The sequence below is a fragment of the Leuresthes tenuis genome, unplaced genomic scaffold (genome assembly GCF_036924035.1).
Source record: "Leuresthes tenuis unplaced genomic scaffold, fLeuTen1.0.hap1 SCAF_95, whole genome shotgun sequence".
In the NCBI taxonomy this organism is placed as follows: domain Eukaryota; kingdom Metazoa; phylum Chordata; class Actinopteri; order Atheriniformes; family Atherinopsidae; genus Leuresthes; species Leuresthes tenuis.
The window spans coordinates 75,109-94,847 of record NW_027325449.1 but is presented as its reverse complement, the minus strand read 5'-3'; the positions used below and the strand labels follow the sequence as shown (position 1 = coordinate 94,847).

General features: G+C 43.4%; 1 non-coding gene across 1 annotated transcript; it reads left to right on the top strand.

The window, feature by feature from the left end:
- Nucleotides 1-1,434: 1,434 nt before the first annotated feature.
- On the top strand, nucleotides 1,435-1,625 carry LOC140286448 (U2 spliceosomal RNA). Its single transcript, XR_011911255.1, has one exon. It is a non-coding gene; the product is annotated as a U2 spliceosomal RNA (small nuclear RNA).
- Nucleotides 1,626-19,739: the final 18,114 nt, after the last annotated feature.

The window sequence follows — 19,739 nt, the reverse complement described above, 5'->3', positions numbered from 1 at the left end:
CTAGTGCTTTCTCTAAAATAATTTCCTTTCTCAATTCAGAAATGTGTGTGTGTAAGTCACAACACCCGTGACACCAAAACGGCTTTCTTTTCTCTCTTTTCTCTACACTCTGCACTGTGAGCACACACACCAAATCAGAAAGGCTTTTTTCTCTCTTTTCTACATTATGGACTGTGGGGACAGTCCATAATGTGTGCCAGGGCGTTGTCTCACGTATTAGATTATGCTTAAGATACGAATGGGTTTATCAGTCACATCAGAATCCATACATACTGATCCTCCCGTAATAAAATGGTCGGATCTTATCAAACACACTTTGTTTCTTGTGACAAGTCAGCGAAACAGCGTATACACGTCAAGACACTGAATCAAGTTTGCCAAAAGAACTCATAAGTTTGGCAGTATTGCTCTGCCGTCAGCAATCATACACCCATTTTATTTTCATGAGACATGTGCAGGCACCTGTTCATCTACTGTTCTATCACTATGAATTAGTTTATCTATTATCAATAAGGATACTTCTACAACTACTATCAAAGTATGTCCGGACTTCTTATGTTGTCAGTTGCTATATATGAATAAGTGGGTTGCTACTGAAAAGCATTAAGCATGTCACACAGCCCAAACATATAACATTTCAGGACACACCACACAGTTAACAACCACAGTGAAGCGTGTCAAAGCCCAAACATGTAACATTCAACAGGACACTTACACAACACATTCAAATCAAACAGTCAGACAACATACAAGAACATATACCCCAGCCGGCATTGCTCCCTGCCTATTTTCCTACAACTCACTATGTGTGCGCACACCTTTATTCACAAACTCTTCAACTTATACTCTTTTACCGAAGCTGCTACAGCTTGATTCGCCAAATACCCTTAGATCCTATTTCGGTGAATTTGACATCTGCCTTGTATGTAAAAGATTAGCGGTTTAGCAGTTTTAATTTAGTTTGAGTGAAGGAATTCATTTTATAGCAAAATCCGAAATCGTGAAGAACTCATGAAAGTAAGCTTATTCTCGGATTCCTGAAACTTTAGATTTGCTCTTTCTTTTACTGCAAAGTACAACGTTGAGCAGCACTAATGAGTTGTTTCTATTATTGGCAGGCTTTACCTTTGCGGATGAAGCCCTTTCTGTCTGTGCAAAAGAAATCTTGTTACTGTGCAGAGTGACTTCTCTGAGTAGAGTCGCCTTACTTGTTGCGACTTTGCCGATGTTCGAAGCTGGAGTGCAAAGTTGTTGCTTGAATGGTGCTCGCTGGAGCGTGTGGTAGTGTAAAGTTATACCATTTAAAAGGGCTGAAGAGTGCTCAGTGCAGCGGGTGGGCGGAGGTGCAAAGTGACACTATGGCCATAAAAAGAACACCGCTACAAGTGCGCATTGTGCCAGGAAGGGCCCTCGGACGTGAACCAGTGGACAGTTATCGCTTCTCGGCCTTTTGGCTAAGATCAAGTGTAGTATCTGTTCTTATCAGTTTAATGTCTGATATGTCCTCTATGCGAGGACTACATATTAAATGGATTTTTATCAATAGGAGTTGAAAAAGGAGCTTGCTCCGTTCACTCCAAGCATCGACCCGGTACTGCAGTGCCGCTGGGAACGGTGCGCTCTCCTCTGCTCTTGTGAAAAAGCAAACAGCGGTGCAGGATGGAAGTTTCAGGGAGCCTAAGATGAAACTTTCTTTTAATCTGCTGATAAAAGAGAGTGAATGCGAAGAAGACTTTAACACGGCTCTGGGAGCGAGCCGAGTGCGGGCTAACCAGGAGAATTGCTTGAAAGAAACGCGACACCGAATGAGCGGTCAGAACAAAGCCTCAATACGGTGTTCCTGTGGTGTTTTTATAAAATGCGGTGTAAAAAAAGGTGTGAATGCCCCATAGAAAACTAAAAGGTGGAGCGGAAGTGTTCGGCTGCAAGAAGGTGTGAATGTCCGACTATATTTGGTGAAAAGCAGGTGAAGCAAGGTCTGAATGCCCAATCTTACATCATCAAAAGCGAGATCAGAGGTGTTTGGCGGCAAGAAAACGGGTAAGGTGTGAATGACCGACTAAATATCAACTAAAGTGGGGGCGGAGGTCTTCGGATGCAAGTAGGTGTGAATATCCCACCATACAAGTATGGTGGAGAGGAAGCTGTGAATGGCCGACCATAGTTTGCAAAAAGCGGGTGAGAAAAGGTGCGAATGTCCAACCATACATGATCAAAACAGGGAGCGGAGGTGTTTGGCTGCGACAAGGTGTGAATGTCCACCCATAATTAATGAAAAGCGGGCAACAAGTAGGTTTGAATGCCCAACCATACATCAACAAAAGCAGGAGTGGATGTGTTTGGCTAGAAGAAGGTTTGAATGTCCGAGCATAGTTTGTAAAAAGCGGGTAAGAACTGCAGCAACACGTTTAGGAGAAAGTGAGCGCCCATCCTTAGAAATCACATGACCCAAAAAGGTGACTTCGTCCTGTACAAACTGTAAATTAGAAAGGCTGGCTTTATGGCCATAAGAATGAAGATGTTTCAACAGATTCACTGTCTTTTTCACACTGTTGTTTAGATGGACTACATAAAAGGATGTCATCCACATACTGCAAAAGAGCAGAGCCTGTGGTTGATTGAAGTTAATCCAGACTAGCTTTGAGGGCAGCATTGTAAATAGTGGGACTTTCACAGTACCCCTGGCATAACCGGGTAAAAGTCCAAGATCTCCCTTCAAACTAAAAAGCAAACCAAAATGGGCTATCAGGGTGCACTGGCGACAAGTCAACCACTGAGAAAAACTGTGCATCTGATGTAATTTGAGACAAAATAGTGTGTGGGTTGGGCACAGTAGGAGCATGTGGCTGAACTGCAGCATTCACCGCTTGGAGGTCCTGTACAAAACGCCATTCATCTGGCTGGCCAGCATCTTTAATCTTTTTAACAGGAAACAATGGAGTAAGCACAGGTGAATTTTCAAAAGGAACAATAACGCCTGTTTTCTGAAAAGATTGAAAAACAGGTTTAATCCCTTTAATTGCTTCAGGCTTAAAAGGGTATTGTTTTTTACATGGACAAAAGTCTGATTTAGGGGGGACAATTACTGGTTCACAGCCTTTTATCAACCCCACATCATATTTGCTCTTAGCCCAAAGATCATTGGGCACTTCAGCCAACATGGGTATCGAAGACAAATCTGTTTCAGATAAAAACCATGCTTCAAAATGTGATTCTGTGGTAGGAATTAAGTCCACAGTTCTTTGACAATGCATTGTACTCAAAAATGTTTATTTGTATGCTGACAATCGTTCAGAAAACATAAAATTTGGATCAGCAGGTGAAACGGTCCACTCCATTTCTTTCTGACATGTAGCAACAAACTCTCCCACACCTTGTCACTGCCAGTGTGTACGTTTGGCCAAGGAAATGTGAGGGCGAGTACCACAAACATTAAAAAATCGAAGTGCTCTGGAGTGAGCGACACAGCCAATAAAGTAGGCGCACATATTTTTTCACTTCTTCTCATAGCCCCAAAGAAATGTGTGATGTGCAGTGCAAATCAGTAGGTTGCATGAAATCAGAAAGGGGTGAAACTAACGCTTTTGCTTCTTCCACTAGTTGTTGTGAAAAAGGAGAGCTGGGAAGTTTCCACTCATAAGCATATGTAAGTGCCGATGAATCAAACTGCACTGCTGTGAAAACTTTGTCAGGCTGTAACATAACCTTAACACCCTCTGGTGTAGAAGTTAAAATAATGCCTAATTTACACATGAGATCACAGCCCATCAGGTTAATGGGACACAACTCTGATAACAAAAATGAGTGTTTGAAGGAGAGCTCATCAGGAGTGACAACACGCAATGGGCATTGTCATTTTCTCCTTCACAACCTGGCCTGATGCAGACATACAGTAAACGTGGTTTCCACTTAACTTTGGAGGACAATCAAACTCCCCTGACGTCACTACTGATGAACATAATTTCCTATATTCTGAGAGAAATATCTTTGCTCTAGGACGGAAATAGCATGCAAAACTTTACTACGTGAATCACAGTCGGCAAGCGTTTCTTCACTACACAGAGCAGGAAAAATGTGTGAGTGTGTTTGTGCTATCACCCATTAGTGGAGGCTCCGCTGCCGCGTGACGTCCAGAACCTGCCTCCCACCCTCAGTCAGCCTTTTGCCCAATTTCATCACTTTTCAGCTGTCCAGTCTGGCCACAGTAAAAACAAATATTCGGATCATAGCTCTGGCGTGGCCCATTTCGACCTCCACTCCCACACGTCCACGTCTTCGACTTCGGCCTCGTCCTCTGTTTACACACACTGCGGAATACATGGTCATGGCTGCCAAATGCAGCTCCTTTTCACACTTGTCCCTTTTGGTTGTCTTACGCGTCTCAACTTGGTTATGAGCATGGCGAGCATATCGGCGAACGTCAGCCAAACGAGGACCCTCACACCATCCCACGTAAATGTTCTTTACTTCAGTGGCGACATCTGGCATGAGGCCTTTAATTATTGCATCGCAAACTGTGGCCTTCTCTCAGCCAAACACCTCTGATCTCGCTTTTCATGATGTAAGTTCCTGCGTATGCTGCCGCTTACCTGGATGACGTCATCATCCATAGCAACAGCTGGGCGGAGCATGTTCAGCAGATGGCGGCAGTGCTGGAGTCACTGCGGCAGGCGGGGCTCACGGCCAACCCAAAGAAGTGTGCAGTTGGATGGAGGGAGGTACGGTATCTGGGGTACCACTTGGGCGGCGGACAGGTGCGTCCACAGGTAGACAAGACAGCAGCGATTGCAGCCTGCCCAAAACCTAAGATCAAGAAAGAGGTGAGGCGGTTTTTGGGGCTGGCCGGATATTACCGGCGATTTATTCCCAACTTCGCGAAAAGGTGCCTCTGATCCGGTCCGGTGGACGAAGCAGTGCCAGGTGTCACTTGAGAGGGTAAAGCAGACCCTCTGTGGGGAGCCTCTTCTCCACACACCTAACTCCTCTCTCCCATTTGTCCTGCAGACTGATGCATCGGGAAGGGGGTCGGGGGCTGTTCTTTCCCAGCAGGTGCGGGGCGTTGACCGCCCAGTGCTTTACATCAGCCAGAAACTATCCGAGAGGGAGACCAGATACACTAACACTAACTTTATGAATAGTGCTGAAAATTAGGTAAATCTAATCCACCACTGTCCTTGGTCTTCTGTAAGGTTTTTAAACTAATACGTGGTGGTTTGTTTTTCCACAGAAATTTGGAGATGCATGAACCTAGTGACTTAAACCAAGTAGCAGATGGTTTTATGGGGATCATTGAGAACAAATAGTTACCTTTTGGTAGTATCATCATTTTAATGGTTGTAACTCTCCCCATAAGTGATATAGGTAAGGACTTCAAACGAGAGAGATCGTCCTCTACTGTCTTTAATAATTGCACATAATTTAGCTTTGTTAGCTCTGAGAGCCTGGAGGAAATGTTTATGCCTAAATATCTAATATTTCCTGACTGTAAAGTGATCGCAGGTATATTCTGGTCCCTATAGTTAATGGGCAGAACTGTGGTCTTAGACCAATTGATAGAGTAGTCAGAAAGTGCTGAGAATTTATTTATGAGTGTGATCGTGTGAGTGAGAGACGTCTGTGAGTTCTGAAGGAAAAGTAATACATCATCAGCATAAAGACTTATTTTATGCTCAATATTTTGGGGTTGGATGCCTTTAATATTTCTATCTTGTCTGATAGCAGCTGCTAAAGGTTCGATGAAAATAGCAAAAAGTGAGGGCGAAAGTGGGCAACCCTGTCTTGTACCTCTCTGCAGACTGAAGCTTGGAGAAGTTTGATCATTTGTCCTGACACTTGCACTTGGGGAGTCAGTTATTTTCTTTTGAGGAGATAAGAGGCTTTAATAATAATATCTTGCAAGAGAGAACAACACAGTACAGAATACAGAGTTGCTCTGACCACTGAAGCAAAAACACACAGTTATATTGCCCACTCATCACGTCATCTGTTTTTGGGTATAGTTGATTGTTCTTCTAACTTTCCTCCCCAACCATTAGTTGAGGTTACCCAGACACACTCGTAAATACCAGCCTAACCCTGTCCCCCCTAAAGTGCAGCTATCTCATAATAACAAGCCCACCATTGTAAAGAGGAATTTAAGAAAACAGGGCAGGGTGGTACCTTGCAGCTCAGTCATTTGCAGGTTATACACAGTAACACTCAATACAATGCATATAAGAATTATTTTCCATTACATTCCTCCCTTTTGATTATAATAATACCATTATATTAATCAACCCAAAAGAAACAAGGAAAATAATAACTTTATCTGTAAAACATCAGCCTGCATTTGCACACAACGTGAGTTTAAAATGCAGGCATCATAGTGATAAAGGGTCCAATGATAAACAATCAAAACATGAACAATTAAATATGATTATCTTCATGCCTCTCTAAGTCAGCGTCACTAGAGGAAAAATTTTGAAAGCAAAAAAGTTCTTTGAGTCATTTGAATCATTTGGTGAGATACATACAATGAGGCCTTTCACACAGGGAAAAATACAGCAGCCCTGTATTATTGCTTCCTGTGAAATCAAGATACAATGTGCACATGCTGGTTACAAATAAGAAAATACAAAGAACAAACAGTTTCTTCCATGGTTCACAGAATGTGTATGATCATCTTCATCGCAGGTCTCAGTAAGGATGTTTCAATCTTCGGTGTCAGAGGTTACTAGCACTTAACACACCGGTGGAGTACAGCTTTTACTGCTGACTCTTATCTTTGTCCTTCCGGGCGTGTTGGTTAGGCTGATGTATGTCAGGGTGGAAGTCATCTACTGGTTCTGGTACCTTCTTACAGTGACTGGCATGAATCCACGTTGCCGAACACAACCTCTCTCGCTTTTGATGATGTATGGACCGGCATTCTTACCTTTTCTAACACATTTTTCAGCAATTATGGTCGGAGATTCACACCTACTCACAGCCGAACAACTCCGCTCCCGCATTTGATGGTGTATAGTCGGGCATTCTCACCCTTTCTCATCAGCTTTTTGCAAATTATGATCTGACATTCACACCTACTTGCAGTCGAACAGCTCTGCTCCCGCTTTTGATTATGTTTGGTTGGATATTCGAACCTTTTCTTAACTTCTTTTTACATATTTTGGTTGGACGTTCACACCTTCTTGTAGCCGAACACTTCCACTCCTGCTTTTGATGATGTATGGTTGGGCATTCACACCTTTTTTTTGCCCATTTTTCAGGAATTATGGGTGGACATTCACACCTTGCAGCTGAACACCTCCTATCCCACTTATGATCATGTGCGGTTTGATTTTCGAAAAGTTTCTTTCATGTTTTCTAGCAATTATTGATGGACATGTAGACCTTCTTGCAGCTGAACACCTCCGCTCCCGCTTTTGATCATACATTGTCAGGCATTCGCACCTTGTCTTACCCACTTTTTACAAACTTTAGTCGAACAGTCACACCTTTTTGCAGCCGAACACCACCTCTCCCGCTTTTGATGATGTATGGTCCAGCATTCTTACCTTTTCTAACACATTCTTCAGCAATTATGGTCGGACATTCACACCTACTCAGAGCCGAACACCTCCGCTCCCGCATTTGATGGTGTATAGTCGGGCATTCTCACCCTTTCTCATCAGCTTTTTACAAATTATGATCTGACATTCACACCTGCTTTTGATAATGTATTGTTAGGCATTCGCACCTTTTTTTTACCCATTTTTCATGAATTATGGTTAGACATTCACACCTTCTTGCAGCCGAACACCTCCTCTCCCGCTTATGATCATGTGCGGTTTGATATTCGAAAATTTACTTTCTTGTTTTAAAGCAATTATTGATGGACATTCAAACCTTCTTTTTGATGGTGTATAGTCGGAATTTCGAGCCTTTTCTTCCCGGTTTTTACAAACCATGGTCGGACTTTCACACCTTCTTGTAGCCGAACAACTCCGCTCCCGCTATTGATTGTGTACAGTCGGGTATTTTAACCTTTTCTTACCCGCTTTTTACCAACTATGGTTGGACATTCACACCGTCTTACAGCGGAACACCTCTGCTCCCGCTTTTGATGGTGTATAGTCGGGCATTCGAACCTTTTCTTACCCGCTTTTTACAAACTATGGTGGGACATTCAAACCTTCTTGTATCCGAAAACCTCCGCTCTCTCTTTTGATCATACATTGTCGGACATTCGCACCTTTTCTTACCCGCTTTTTACAAACCATGGTCGGACTTTCACATCTTCTTGTAGCCGAACACATCCGCTCCCGCTATTGATTGTGTACAGTCGGGTATTTTAACCTTTTCTTACCCGCTTTTTACCAAGTATGGTCGGACATTCACACCTTCGTACAGCGGAACACCTCCGCTCCCTCTTTTGATGGTGTATGTTCGGGCATTCAAACCTTTTCTTACCCGCTTTTTCCAAACTATGGTCGACTATTCACAGCTTCCTCTCCACCATACTTGTATGGTGGGATATTCACACCCACTTGCATCCGAAGACCTCCGCCCCAAATTTTGTTGATATTTAGTCGGACATTCGCACCTTACCCGCTTTTGGCAAACTATGGCCTTCTTGCAGCCAAACACCTCTGATCTCGCTTTTGATGATGTAAGGTTGGGCATTCAGACCTTGCTTCACCTGCTTTTCACCAAATATAGTCGGACATTCACACCTTCTTGCAGCCGAACACTTCCGCTCCACCTTTTAGTGTTCTATCACACCTTTTTTTCACCGCATTTTATACATTATGGTCGGAAATTTTCAACCACTCTCATCCGAAGACCTCTCCTCCCGCTTTTGTTAATATATTTGAACTTTAGTTTGACATTCAAACCTTCTTGTAGCCGAACAACTCCTCTCCCGCTATTGATTGTGTACAGTCGGGTGTTTTAATCTTTTCTTACCCGCTTTTTACCAACTATGGTCGGACATTCACACCGTCTTACAGCGGAATACCTCTGCTCCCGCTTTTGATGGTGTATAGTCGGGCATTCGAACCTTTTCTTACCCGCTTTTTACAAACTATGGTGGGACATTCAAACCTTCTTGTATCCGAAAACCTCCGCTCTCTCTTTTGATCATACATTGTCGGACATTCGCACCTTTTCTTACCCGCTTTTTACAAACCATGGTCGGACTTTCACATCTTCTTGTAGCCGAACACATCCGCTCCCGCTATTGATTGTGTACAGTCGGGTATTTTAACCTTTTCTTACCCGCTTTTTACCAAGTATGGTCGGACATTCACACCTTCGTACAGCGGAACACCTCCGCTCCCTCTTTTGATGGTGTATGTTCGGGCATTCAAACCTTTTCTTACCCGCTTTTTCCAAACTATGGTCGACTATTCACAGCTTCCTCTCCACCATACTTGTATGGTGGGATATTCACACCCACTTGCATCCGAAGACCTCCGCCCCAAATTTTGTTGATATTTAGTCGGACATTCGCACCTTACCCGCTTTTGGCAAACTATGGCCTTCTTGCAGCCAAACACTTCTGATCTCGCTTTTGATGATGTAAGGTTGGGCATTCAGACCTTGCTTCACCTGCTTTTCACCAAATATAGTCGGACATTCACACCTTCTTGCAGCCGAACACTTCCGCTCCACCTTTTAGTGTTCTATCACACCTTTTTTTCACCGCATTTTATACATTATGGTCGGAAATTTTCAACCACTCTCATCCGAAGACCTCTCCTCCCGCTTTTGTTAATATATTTGAACTTTAGTTTGACATTCAAACCTTCTTGCAGCTGAACCACCTCCGCTCCCTGTTTTGATCATATATGGTCTGGCTACTACCTTTTCTTACACGTTTGTGAGTAATTATGGCTGTACATTCACACCTACTTGCAGTCGAACACAACCTCTCTCGCTTTTGATGATGTATGGACCGGCATTTTTACCTTTTCTAACACATTTTTCAGCAATTATGGTCGGAGATTCACACCTACTCACAGCCGAACAACTCCGCTCCCGCATTTGATGATATATAGTCGGGCATTCTCACCCTTTCTCATCAGCTTTTTGCAAATTATGATCTGACATTCACACCTACTTGCAGTCGAACAGCTCTGCTCCCGCTTTTGATTATGTTTGGTTGGATATTCGAACCTTTTCTTAACTTCTTTTTACATATTTTGGTTGGACGTTCACACCTTCTTGTAGCCGAACACTTCCACTCCTGCTTTTGATGATGTATGGTTGGGCATTCACACCTTTTTTTTGCCCATTTTTCAGGAATTATGGGTGGACATTCACACCTTGCAGCTGAACACCTCCTATCCCACTTATGATCATGTGCGGTTTGATTTTCGAAAAGTTTCTTTCATGTTTTCTAGCAATTATTGATGGACATGTAGACCTTCTTGCAGCTGAACACCTCCGCTCCCGCTTTTGATCATACATTGTCAGGCATTCGCACCTTGTCTTACCCACTTTTTACAAACTTTAGTCGAACAGTCACACCTTTTTGCAGCCGAACACCACCTCTCCCGCTTTTGATGATGTATGGTCCAGCATTCTTACCTTTTCTAACACATTCTTCAGCAATTATGGTCGGACATTCACACCTACTCAGAGCCGAACACCTCCGCTCCCGCATTTGATGGTGTATAGTCGGGCATTCTCACCCTTTCTCATCAGCTTTTTACAAATTATGATCTGACATTCACACCTGCTTTTGATAATGTATTGTTAGGCATTCGCACCTTTTTTTTTTACCCATTTTTCATGAATTATGGGTGGACATTCACACCTTCTTGCAGCCGAACACCTCCTCTCCCGCTTATGATCATGTGCGGTTTGATATTCGAAAATTTACTTTCTTGTTTTAAAGCAATTATTGATGGACATTCAAACCTTCTTTTTGATGGTGTATAGTCGGGCTTTCGAGCCTTTTCTTCCCGGTTTTTACAAACCATGGTCGGACTTTCACACCTTCTTGTAGCCGAACAACTCCGCTCCCGCTATTGATTGTGTACAGTCGGGTATTTTAACCTTTTCTTACCCGCTTTTTACCAACTATGGTCGGACATTCACACCGTCTTACAGCGGAACACCTCTGCTCCCGCTTTTGATGGTGTATAGTCGGGCATTCGAACCTTTTCTTACCCGCTTTTTACAAACTATGGTGGGACATTCAAACCTTCTTGTATCCGAAAACCTCCGCTCTCTCTTTTGATCATACATTGTCGGACATTCGCACCTTTTCTTACCCGCTTTTTACAAACCATGGTCGGACTTTCACATCTTCTTGTAGCCGAACACATCCGCTCCCGCTATTGATTGTGTACAGTCGGGTATTTTAACCTTTTCTTACCCGCTTTTTACCAAGTATGGTCGGACATTCACACCTTCGTACAGCGGAACACCTCCGCTCCCTCTTTTGATGGTGTATGTTCGGGCAGTCAAACCTTTTCTTACCCGCTTTTTCCAAACTATGGTCGGCTATTCACAGCTTCCTCTCCACCATACTTGTATGGTGGGATATTCACACCCACTTGCATCCGAAGACCTCCGCCCCAAATTTTGTTGATATTTAGTCGGACATTCGCACCTTACCCGCTTATGGCAAACTATGGCCTTCTTGCAGCCAAACACCTCTGATCTCGCTTTTGATGATGTAAGGTTGGGCATTCAGACCTTGCTTCACCTGCTTTTCACCAAATATAGTCGGACATTCACACCTTCTTGCAGCCGAACACTTCCGCTCCACCTTTTAGTGTTCTATCACACCTTTTTTTCACCGCATTTTATACATTATGGTCGGAAATTTTCAACCACTCTCATCCGAAGACCTCTCCTCCCGCTTTTGTTAATATATTTGAACTTTAGTTTGACATTCAAACCTTCTTGTAGCCGAACAACTCCGCTCCCGCTATTGATTGTGTACAGTCGGGTATTTTAACCTTTTCTTACCCGCTTTTTACCAACTATGGTCGGACATTCACACCGTCTTACAGCGGAACACCTCTGCTCCCGCTTTTGATGGTGTATAGTCGGGCATTCGAACCTTTTCTTACCCGCTTTTTACAAACTATGGTGGGACATTCAAACCTTCTTGTATCCGAAAACCTCCGCTCTCTCTTTTGATCATACATTGTCGGACATTCGCACCTTTTCTTACCCGCTTTTTACAAACCATGGTCGGACTTTCACATCTTCTTGTAGCCGAACACATCCGCTCCCGCTATTGATTGTGTACAGTCGGGTATTTTAACCTTTTCTTACCCGCTTTTTACCAAGTATGGTCGGACATTCACACCTTCGTACAGCGGAACACCTCCGCTCCCTCTTTTGATGGTGTATGTTCGGGCATTCAAACCTTTTCTTACCCGCTTTTTCCAAACTATGGTCGACTATTCACAGCTTCCTCTCCACCATACTTGTATGGTGGGATATTCACACCCACTTGCATCCGAAGACCTCCGCCCCAAATTTTGTTGATATTTAGTCGGACATTCGCACCTTACCCGCTTTTGGCAAACTATGGCCTTCTTGCAGCCAAACACCTCTGATCTCGCTTTTGATGATGTAAGGTTGGGCATTCAGACCTTGCTTCACCTGCTTTTCACCAAATATAGTCGGACATTCACACCTTCTTGCAGCCGAACACTTCCGCTCCACCTTTTAGTGTTCTATCACACCTTTTTTTCACCGCATTTTATACATTATGGTCGGAAATTTTCAACCACTCTCATCCGAAGACCTCTCCTCCCGCTTTTGTTAATATATTTGAACTTTAGTTTGACATTCAAACCTTCTTGCAGCTGAACCACCTCCGCTCCCTGTTTTGATCATATATGGTCTGGCTACTACCTTTTCTTACACGTTTGTGAGTAATTATGGCTGTACATTCACACCTACTTGCAGTCGAACACAACCTCTCTCGCTTTTGATGATGTATGGACCGGCATTTTTACCTTTTCTAACACATTTTTCAGCAATTATGGTCGGAGATTCACACCTACTCACAGCCGAACAACTCCGCTCCCGCATTTGATGATATATAGTCGGGCATTCTCACCCTTTCTCATCAGCTTTTTGCAAATTATGATCTGACATTCACACCTACTTGCAGTCGAACAGCTCTGCTCCCGCTTTTGATTATGTTTGGTTGGATATTCGAACCTTTTCTTAACTTCTTTTTACATATTTTGGTTGGACGTTCACACCTTCTTGTAGCCGAACACTTCCACTCCTGCTTTTGATGATGTATGGTTGGGCATTCACACCTTTTTTTTGCCCATTTTTCAGGAATTATGGGTGGACATTCACACCTTGCAGCTGAACACCTCCTATCCCACTTATGATCATGTGCGGTTTGATTTTCGAAAAGTTTCTTTCATGTTTTCTAGCAATTATTGATGGACATGTAGACCTTCTTGCAGCTGAACACCTCCGCTCCCGCTTTTGATCATACATTGTCAGGCATTCGCACCTTGTCTTACCCACTTTTTACAAACTTTAGTCGAACAGTCACACCTTTTTGCAGCCGAACACCACCTCTCCCGCTTTTGATGATGTATGGTCCAGCATTCTTACCTTTTCTAACACATTCTTCAGCAATTATGGTCGGACATTCACACCTACTCAGAGCCGAACACCTCCGCTCCCGCATTTGATGGTGTATAGTCGGGCATTCTCACCCTTTCTCATCAGCTTTTTACAAATTATGATCTGACATTCACACCTGCTTTTGATAATGTATTGTTAGGCATTCGCACCTTTTTTTTTTACCCATTTTTCATGAATTATGGGTGGACATTCACACCTTCTTGCAGCCGAACACCTCCTCTCCCGCTTATGATCATGTGCGGTTTGATATTCGAAAATTTACTTTCTTGTTTTAAAGCAATTATTGATGGACATTCAAACCTTCTTTTTGATGGTGTATAGTCGGGCTTTCGAGCCTTTTCTTCCCGGTTTTTACAAACCATGGTCGGACTTTCACACCTTCTTGTAGCCGAACAACTCCGCTCCCGCTATTGATTGTGTACAGTCGGGTATTTTAACCTTTTCTTACCCGCTTTTTACCAACTATGGTCGGACATTCACACCGTCTTACAGCGGAACACCTCTGCTCCCGCTTTTGATGGTGTATAGTCGGGCATTCGAACCTTTTCTTACCCGCTTTTTACAAACTATGGTGGGACATTCAAACCTTCTTGTATCCGAAAACCTCCGCTCTCTCTTTTGATCATACATTGTCGGACATTCGCACCTTTTCTTACCCGCTTTTTACAAACCATGGTCGGACTTTCACATCTTCTTGTAGCCGAACACATCCGCTCCCGCTATTGATTGTGTACAGTCGGGTATTTTAACCTTTTCTTACCCGCTTTTTACCAAGTATGGTCGGACATTCACACCTTCGTACAGCGGAACACCTCCGCTCCCTCTTTTGATGGTGTATGTTCGGGCAGTCAAACCTTTTCTTACCCGCTTTTTCCAAACTATGGTCGGCTATTCACAGCTTCCTCTCCACCATACTTGTATGGTGGGATATTCACACCCACTTGCATCCGAAGACCTCCGCCCCAAATTTTGTTGATATTTAGTCGGACATTCGCACCTTACCCGCTTATGGCAAACTATGGCCTTCTTGCAGCCAAACACCTCTGATCTCGCTTTTGATGATGTAAGGTTGGGCATTCAGACCTTGCTTCACCTGCTTTTCACCAAATATAGTCGGACATTCACACCTTCTTGCAGCCGAACACTTCCGCTCCACCTTTTAGTGTTCTATCACACCTTTTTTTCACCGCATTTTATACATTATGGTCGGAAATTTTCAACCACTCTCATCCGAAGACCTCTCCTCCCGCTTTTGTTAATATATTTGAACTTTAGTTTGACATTCAAACCTTCTTGTAGCCGAACAACTCCGCTCCCGCTATTGATTGTGTACAGTCGGGTATTTTAACCTTTTCTTACCCGCTTTTTACCAACTATGGTCGGACATTCACACCGTCTTACAGCGGAACACCTCTGCTCCCGCTTTTGATGGTGTATAGTCGGGCATTCGAACCTTTTCTTACCCGCTTTTTACAAACTATGGTGGGACATTCAAACCTTCTTGTATCCGAAAACCTCCGCTCTCTCTTTTGATCATACATTGTCGGACATTCGCACCTTTTCTTACCCGCTTTTTACAAACCATGGTCGGACTTTCACATCTTCTTGTAGCCGAACACATCCGCTCCCGCTATTGATTGTGTACAGTCGGGTATTTTAACCTTTTCTTACCCGCTTTTTACCAAGTATGGTCGGACATTCACACCTTCGTACAGCGGAACACCTCCGCTCCCTCTTTTGATGGTGTATGTTCGGGCATTCAAACCTTTTCTTACCCGCTTTTTCCAAACTATGGTCGACTATTCACAGCTTCCTCTCCACCATACTTGTATGGTGGGATATTCACACCCACTTGCATCCGAAGACCTCCGCCCCAAATTTTGTTGATATTTAGTCGGACATTCGCACCTTACCCGCTTTTGGCAAACTATGGCCTTCTTGCAGCCAAACACCTCTGATCTCGCTTTTGATGATGTAAGGTTGGGCATTCAGACCTTGCTTCACCTGCTTTTCACCAAATATAGTCGGACATTCACACCTTCTTGCAGCCGAACACTTCCGCTCCACCTTTTAGTGTTCTATCACACCTTTTTTTCACCGCATTTTATACATTATGGTCGGAAATTTTCAACCACTCTCATCCGAAGACCTCTCCTCCCGCTTTTGTTAATATATTTGAACTTTAGTTTGACATTCAAACCTTCTTGCAGCTGAACCACCTCCGCTCCCTGTTTTGATCATATATGGTCTGGCTACTACCTTTTCTTACACGTTTGTGAGTAATTATGGCTGGACATTCACACCTACTTGCAGTCGAACACAACCTCTCTCGCTTTTGATGATGTATGGACCGGCATTTTTACCTTTTCTAACACATTTTTCAGCAATTATGGTCGGAGATTCACACCTACTCACAGCCGAACAACTCCGCTCCCGCATTTGATGATGTATAGTCGGGCATTCTCACCCTTTCTCATCAGCTTTTTGCAAATTATGATCTGACATTCACACCTACTTGCAGTCGAACAGCTCTGCTCCCGCTTTTGATTATGTTTGGTTGGATATTCGAACCTTTTCTTAACTTCTTTTTACATATTTTGGTTGGACGTTCACACCTTCTTGTAGCCGAACACTTCCACTCCTGCTTTTGATGATGTATGGTTGGGCATTCACACCTTTTTTTTGCCCATTTTTCAGGAATTACGGGTGGACATTCACACCTTGCAGCTGAACACCTCCTATCCCACTTATGATCATGTGCGGTTTGATTTTCGAAAAGTTTCTTTCATGTTTTCTAGCAATTATTGATGGACATGTAGACCTTCTTGCAGCTGAACACCTCCGCTCCCGCTTTTGATCATACATTGTCAGGCATTCGCACCTTGTCTTACCCACTTTTTACAAACTTTAATTCAATTCAATTCAATTTTATTTATATAGCGCCAGATTACAACAATTGTCATCTCAAGGCACTTAAGTAATATAGTCCAATTCAAGCCAATTGGAATTCAATTCATTGTAATCATAATCCAATTAATTCATATAGAGCTAATTCAAAAAATTAATATCCTAGCTAAGGAAACCAACAGATTGCACCGAAATGTGTCTTCAGTCCAATCTCCCGTCCTGAGCATGCCTGTGGCAACTGTGGAAAGGAACGACTCCCTTTTAACAGGAAGAAACCTCTGGCAGAACCAGACTCAGGAAGGGTGGCCATCCGCCTCGACCAGCTGGGGTTTGAGAAGACAGAAAAGAGGGAAAAGAGGGGGGAAAAACACCATAACACCATTCAAAGGATATCTGTTGGAACAGGGAAACATAGGTTAATAACCACAATAATGTCACATGTACATAAAATCAATTTTGAAATTAAACAGGGGGAAAAAGAGAGCAAAGTGAGGAAAGGTGTGACAGATGAGGTCCCCCAGCAGTCTAAGCCTATAGCAGCTTAACTATGGGATGTTTCAGGATTACCTGAGCCATCCCTAACTGTAAGCTTTATCGAAAAGAAAAGTTTTAAGCCTAATCTTAAAAGTGGAAAGGGTGTCTGCTTCCTGGACATTTACTGGCAGCTTATTCCACAAGAGAGGGGCCTGATAACTGAAGGCTCTACCTCCCATTCTACTTTTAGAAACTCTGGGAACAACAAGTAAACCTGCAGTTTGGGAGCGAAGTGCTCTGTTAGGAAAATATCTTACAATGAGATCTTTAAGATATGATGGAGCTCGGTCATTAAGAACTTTATATGTCAGAAGAAGAATCTTAAATTCTATTCTGAATTTAACAGGGAGCCAATGAAGAGAAGCTAAAACTGGACTTTAGTCGAACAGTCACACCTTTTTGCAGCCGAACACCACCTCTCCCGCTTTTGATGATGTATGGTCCAGCATTCTTACCTTTTCTAACACATTCTTCAGCAATTATGGTCGGACATTCACACCTACTCAGAGCCGAACACCTCCGCTCCCGCATTTGATGGTGTATAGTCGGGCATTCTCACCCTTTCTCATCAGCTTTTTACAAATTATGATCTGACATTCACACCTGCTTTTGATAATGTATTGTTAGGCATTCGCACCTTTTTTTTTTACCCATTTTTCATGAATTATGGGTGGACATTCACACCTTCTTGCAGCCGAACACCTCCTCTCCCGCTTATGATCATGTGCGGTTTGATATTCGAAAATTTACTTTCTTGTTTTAAAGCAATTATTGATGGACATTCAAACCTTCTTTTTGATGGTGTATAGTCGGGCTTTCGAGCCTTTTCTTCCCGGTTTTTACAAACCATGGTCGGACTTTCACACCTTCTTGTAGCCGAACAACTCCGCTCCCGCTATTGATTGTGTACAGTCGGGTATTTTAACCTTTTCTTACCCGCTTTTTACCAACTATGGTCGGACATTCACACCGTCTTACAGCGGAACACCTCTGCTCCCGCTTTTGATGGTGTATAGTCGGGCATTCGAACCTTTTCTTACCCGCTTTTTACAAACTATGGTGGGACATTCAAACCTTCTTGTATCCGAAAACCTCCGCTCTCTCTTTTGATCATACATTGTCGGACATTCGCACCTTTTCTTACCCGCTTTTTACAAACCATGGTCGGACTTTCACATCTTCTTGTAGCCGAACACATCCGCTCCCGCTATTGATTGTGTACAGTCGGGTATTTTAACCTTTTCTTACCCGCTTTTTACCAAGTATGGTCGGACATTCACACCTTCGTACAGCGGAACACCTCCGCTCCCTCTTTTGATGGTGTATGTTCGGGCAGTCAAACCTTTTCTTACCCGCTTTTTCCAAACTATGGTCGGCTATTCACAGCTTCCTCTCCACCATACTTGTATGGTGGGATATTCACACCCACTTGCATCCGAAGACCTCCGCCCCAAATTTTGTTGATATTTAGTCGGACATTCGCACCTTACCCGCTTTTGGCAAACTATAGCCTTCTTGCAGCCAAACACCTCTGATCTCGCTTTTGATGATGTAAGGTTGGGCATTCAGACCTTGCTTCACCTGCTTTTCACCAAATATAGTCGGACATTCACACCTTCTTGCAGCCGAACACTTCCGCTCCACCTTTTAGTGTTCTATCACACCTTTTTTTCACCGCATTTTATACATTATGGTCGGAAATTTTCAACCACTCTCATCCGAAGACCTCTCCTCCCGCTTTTGTTAATATATTTGAACTTTAGTTTGACATTCAAACCTTCTTGTAGCCGAACAACTCCGCTCCCGCTATTGATTGTGTACAGTCGGGAATTTTAACCTTTTCTTACCCGCTTTTTACCAACTATGGTCGGACATTCACACCGTCTTACAGCGGATCACCTCTGCTCTCGCTTTTGATGGTGTATAGTCGGGCATTCGAACCTTTTCTTACCCGCTTTTTACAAACTATGGTGGGACATTCAAACCTTCTTGTATCCGAAAACCTCCGCTCTCTCTTTTGATCATACATTGTCGGACATTCGCACCTTTTCTTACCCGCTTTTTACAAACCATGGTCGGACTTTCACATCTTCTTGTAGCCGAACACATCCGCTCCCGCTATTGATTGTGTACAGTCGGGTATTTTAACCTTTTCTTACCCGCTTTTTACCAAGTATGGTCGGACATTCACACCTTCGTACAGCGGAACACCTCCGCTCCCTCTTTTGATGGTGTATGTTCGGGCATTCAAACCTTTTCTTACCCGCTTTTTCCAAACTATGGTCGACTATTCACAGCTTCCTCTCCACCATACTTGTATGGTGGGATATTCACACCCACTTGCATCCGAAGACCTCCGCCCCAAATTTTGTTGATATTTAGTCGGACATTCGCACCTTACCCGCTTTTGGCAAACTATGGCCTTCTTGCAGCCAAACACCTCTGATCTCGCTTTTGATGATGTAAGGTTGGGCATTCAGACCTTGCTTCACCTGCTTTTCACCAAATATAGTCGGACATTCACACCTTCTTGCAGCCGAACACTTCCGCTCCACCTTTTAGTGTTCTATCACACCTTTTTTTCACCGCATTTTATACATTATGGTCGGAAATTTTCAACCACTCTCATCCGAAGACCTCTCCTCCCGCTTTTGTTAATATATTTGAACTTTAGTTTGACATTCAAACCTTCTTGC